Consider the following 5,000-nt stretch of genomic DNA (forward strand, 5'->3'; position numbering starts at 1 on the left):
TGTGGGTGAAGGGGGAGATAGAGGTGGAGAGTGTGTGTGGGTGAAGGGGGGAGATAGAGGAGGAGAGTGTGTGTGTGGGTGAAGGGGGAGATAGAGGAGGAGTGCGTGTGTGTGGGTGAGGGGGAGATAGAGGAGGAGAGTGTGTGTGTGGGTGAGGGGGAGATAGAGGAGGAGTGCGTGTGTGTGGGTGAGGGGGAGATAGAGGAGGAGTGCGTGTGTGTTGGTGAAGGGGAGAGATAGAGGAGGAGAGTGTGTGTGTTGGTGAAGGGGAGAGATAGAGGTGGAGAGTGAGTATGTGGGTGAAGGGGGAGATAGAGGAGGAGAGTGTGTGTGTGGGTGAGGGGGAGATAGAGGAGGAGTGCGTGTGTGTGGGTGAAGGGGGAGATAGAGGTGGAGAGTGTGTGTGTGGGTGAAGGGGAGAGATAGAGGAGGAGAGTGAGTGTGTGGGTGAGGGGGGAGATAGAGGAGGAGAGTGTGTGTGTGGGTGAAAGGGAGAGATAGAGGAGGAGTGCGTGTGTGTGGGTGAGGGGGAGATAGAGGTGGAGAGTGAGTATGTGGGTGAAGGGGGAGATAGAGGTGGAGAGTGAGTATGTGGGTGAAGGGGGAGATAGAGGAGGAGAGTGTGTGTGTGGGTGAAGGGGGGAGATAGAGGAGGAGAGTGTGTGTGTTGGTGAAGGGGGAGATAGAGGAGGAGAGTGTGTGTGTGGGTGAAGGGGGAGATAGAGGTGGAGAGTGTGTGTGTGGGTGAAGGGGAGAGATAGAGGAGGAGAGTGAGTGTGTGGGTGAGGGGGAGATAGAGGAGGAGAGTGTGTGTGTGGGTGAAGGGGGAGATAGAGGAGGAGAGTGTGTGTGTGGGTGAAGGGGAGAGATAGAGGAGGAGTGCGTGTGTGTGGGTGAGGGGGAGATAGAGGTGGAGAGTGAGTATGTGGGTGAAGGGGGAGATAGAGGAGGAGTGCGTGTGTGTGGGTGAGGGGGAGATAGAGGTGGAGAGTGAGTATGTGGGTGAAGGGGGAGATAGAGGAGGAGAGTGTGTGTGTGGGTGAGGGGGAGATAGAGGAGGAGTGCGTGTGTGTGGGTGAGGGGGAGATAGAGGTGGAGAGTGAGTATGTGGGTGAAGGGGGAGATAGAGGAGGAGAGTGTGTGTGTGGGTGAAGGGGGGAGATAGAGGAGGAGAGTGTGTGTGTGTGGGTGAAGGGGGGAGATAGAGGAGGAGAGTGTGTGTGTGGGTGAAGGGGGAAGATAGAGGAGGAGAGTGAGTGTGTGGGTGAAGGGGGAGATAGAGGAGGAGAGTGTGTGTGTGGGTGAGGTGGAGATAGAGGAGGAGAGTGTGTGTGTGGGTGAAGGGGGAGATAGAGGTGGAGAGTGTGTGTGTGGGTGAAGGGGGGAGATAGAGGAGGAGAGTGAGTGTGTGGGTGAAGGGGGAGATAGAGGTGGAGAGTGTGTGTGTGGGTGAAGGGGGAGATAGATTATGAGAGGTTCCAAAACACCTCAGCGTGGTCCTGTTTCCCCGCCCCTCCCCCACAGTCAACGTGCTAATCTCTACAGGCAACCAATCTGAGCCAGCACAGCAGCCTGAGAGACCAGATAAAGAGGTCACATCAGCCAATGACAGACAAGAAAAAGCTGAGCCTGGGAAAAGCAATATACGTTCGCTTTTAGCTTCTTTTTGAGGAATTTCTATGTCAAGGGCATTGAAAGTACACTACCGGTCAAAAGTTTTAGAACACCAACTCATTCAAGGGTTTTTCTTCATTTTTACTATTTTCTACATTGTAGAATAATAGTGAAGACATCAAAACTATGTAATAACACATATGGAATCATGTAGTAACCAAATATTTTATATTTGAGATTCTTCAAATAGCCACCCTTTGCCTTGATGACAGCTTTGTACACTCTTGGCATTCTCTCAACCAGCTTCATGAGGTAGACACCTGGAATGCATGTCAATTAACAGGTGTGCCTTCTTAAAAGTTAATTTGTGGAATTTCTTTCCTTCTTAATGCGTTTGAGCCAATCAGTTGTGTTGTGACAAGGTATGGGGGTACAGAAGATAGCCCTATTTGGTAAAAGTCCATATTATGTCAAGAACAACTCAAATAAGCAAAGAGAAACGACAGTACATCATTACTTTGAGACATAAAGGTCAGTCAATCCGGAAAATTTCGAGAACTTTGAAAGTTTCTTCAAGTACAGATGCAAAAACCATCAAGCTCTATGATGAAACTGGCTCTCATGAGGACCGCCACAGGAAAGGAAGACCCAGAGTTACCTCTGCTGCAGAGGATAAGTTCATTAGAGTTACAAGCCTCTAGAAGAAATTGAAATTGCAGCCCAAATAAATGCTTCACCTGAGTTCAAGTAAGAGACACATCTCAACATCAACTGTTCACAGGAGACTGCGTGCATCAGGCCTTCATGATCGAATTGCTGCAAAGAAACCACTACTAAAGGACACCAATAATAAGAAGAGACTTGCTTGGGCCAAGAAACACGAGGAATGGACAGACCGGTGGAAATCTGTCTTTTGGTCTGATGAGTCCAAATTGGAGATTTTTGGATCCAACCGCCGTGTCTTTGTGAGACGCAGTGTGGGTGAATAGATGATCTCTGCATGTGTATTTCCCACTTTTAGGTTTCGTTCCTTTCGTCCTTGTCAATCATTGGCTCATTGGTGAAATTAGTATTATGACAATATCTTTAATTAAATCATTCAAAACCTTTATTAATGCAATTGCAGACAGAAGTTGACATTCAGGAACATAGCACGCATGTTTCCGAGTAAGTTCTGCCCTATAGGAAAAGTCCACGTTGCTATTATCATGCTTGTAGTCAACCCCCTGTGATGTCACTGCATACGTCATTACCTGCTACTCCTCATAACAAGCCCATGCATACACAGCTATACTAGCTTGCAAGAGAGATACAATAGTTCCAGTGTTTTCTAAGGCCTCAGCAGTAAATGTCCACTCCCCCAAGTTGATTTATTATGGAATGTCTGACTAGTCTCGTATCTCCTACACTCCCCTGCAGAGCTCCTTCTTCACAGTCACACATTTCTCAGAGGAGTCTCTTTATAATGAAGCAGAGAGAGAGAATTAGAAAACAACTGTGGAAAAATATTAAAACCTCATAATGTATATATATTGTTAATCTGTAGTCTATGACCCTATAAATGTAAGGAGGGAGGTCTTATAACCCCTCCCCTTCTATTAATATAACATAAGCATGATCAATTATTCTAATACATCAAACATTTGTACAGTCCTTATCATGACCCCTAGGTGAGCCCGACACCACCGTACAGCATAGAGGAGGAGGTGTGATGGTGTGGGGTGCTTTGCTGGTGACACTGTCTGTGATTTATTTAAAATTCAAGGCACTCTTAACCAGCATGGCTACCACAGCATTCTGCAGCGAAACACCATTCCATCTGGTTTGGGCTTAGTGGGACTATCATTTGTCTTTCAACAGGACAATGACCCAACACACCTCCAGGCTGTGTAAGGGCTATTTTACCAAGAAGGAGAGTGATGGAGTGCTGCATCAGATGACCTGGCCTCCACAATCCCCTGACCTCAACCAAATTGAGATGGTTTGGGATGAGTCGGTCTGCAGAGTGAAGGAAAAGCAGCCAACAAGTGCTCAGCATATGTGGGAACTTCTTCAAGACTGTTGGAAAAATTCCAGGTGAAGCTGGTTGAGAGATTGCCAAGAGTGTGCAAAGATGTCATCAAGGCAAAGGGTTTAACACTTTTTTGGTTACCACATGAATCCATATGTGTTTTCCATAGTTTTGATGTCTTCACTGTTATTCTACAATTTAGAAAATAGTAAAAATAAAGAAAAACACTTCAATGAGTAGATGTTCTAAAACTTTTGACTGGTAGTGTAGATGGGTGGAGAATGTATTATTCTCAACTCCTCCTTTTACCAACAAACAGAAAACCAGGTTGTCCAATCAGAAGTCTCACCTGACACAACTAGCCAATCAGGCACATCCTCATCTAGCCACTCCACAGAGGAGGCGGAGCCAGAGACATCTCCTGCCTTATCGAATGGCCTATCACCTAAAGCCCCTCCTCTCCTAAGGGAATTGGACAAAGAGCTTCTCCGATCAGGAAAGCTGATGTTGTCAGGTGACTTGTCTTTTATATCCATCTCGTTTACTTCTATCATTCCATCAGTTTATCCCTTTACTGGTACTTTCCTTTCATCCATACTTCTCCCTTAACCACTCATGCCATTACCCTCCACCTCTCTTGTTTCTCTCTCTCTCTTTTCCCCCACCCTCTCTCTCCCTCTCTGTCCGTAGGTACGGTGGACAGGCTGGGACGAGCTGTTGTCGTCACTGAAACGCACCTCCCTGAGGACGGTTGCCGTGAGGATGAGATGGGCCGTGTCTTAGCCTGATATCACAGGGTAACCCTGTAATCACCTGTCACTATGTCAAACTCTCTCAGTACAATATTACAGTCTAGTCTGGGGGGACCTTTTATAGCGTAACACTCACAACACTACTGGCAGTGTAAAAAACTCTGTGATACTTTATTCTGTTTAGCTAACATTCCACTCCTTGTACTCCTAGATAAAAGAGAATGACATGTAGTGTGTGTCATGTGCCAAAGATTTAGCCCCATAAACTGCACCACAGCAGATGTAACCTATCCGGAATCTACCTTCTTTATCCCATGTTATGAAAAAAGCCCTTCCTTGCTTTCCTCCTGTGTGTAGTGCTGTGAGGACTAAACTCTGTCAGAATCCCCTGGCTGTTCTCATCCCCCAGTTAGCCATGACAAGGAGTGGAATGATAGCTAAACAGGCTGGTACCCAGAACAGTTTTGACAGAAACTGAAAGTTAAAGTTAGATGTTTCACTTTATCCACTCATCCTCTCTCTTCCTCTCTCTCTTTCTCCCTCTCTCTCTCTTCCTCTCTCTCTTTCTCCCTCTCTCTCTTCCTCTCTCATCTCTCTTCCTCTCTCTCTCTCTCTTCCTCTCT

General features: G+C 46.8%; 1 protein-coding gene across 6 annotated transcripts in view; it reads left to right on the forward strand.

The window, feature by feature from the left end:
* LOC139561163 (zinc finger protein 219-like) overlaps nucleotides 1–5,000 on the forward strand; it is a 72,740-nt gene that overhangs the window by 20,383 nt on the left and 47,357 nt on the right. For all 6 annotated transcript variants that reach the window (XM_071378078.1, XM_071378080.1, XM_071378077.1 and 3 more), the window contains exons 3-4: nucleotides 3,945–4,139; nucleotides 4,316–4,422. The gene's annotated coding sequence lies outside the window, so the exon portion shown is untranslated. The remainder of the gene's footprint in view (nucleotides 1–3,944; nucleotides 4,140–4,315; nucleotides 4,423–5,000) is intronic.

This window comes from Salvelinus alpinus, chromosome 31, assembly GCF_045679555.1.
Source record: "Salvelinus alpinus chromosome 31, SLU_Salpinus.1, whole genome shotgun sequence".
Taxonomy (NCBI): Eukaryota; Metazoa; Chordata; class Actinopteri; order Salmoniformes; family Salmonidae; genus Salvelinus; species Salvelinus alpinus.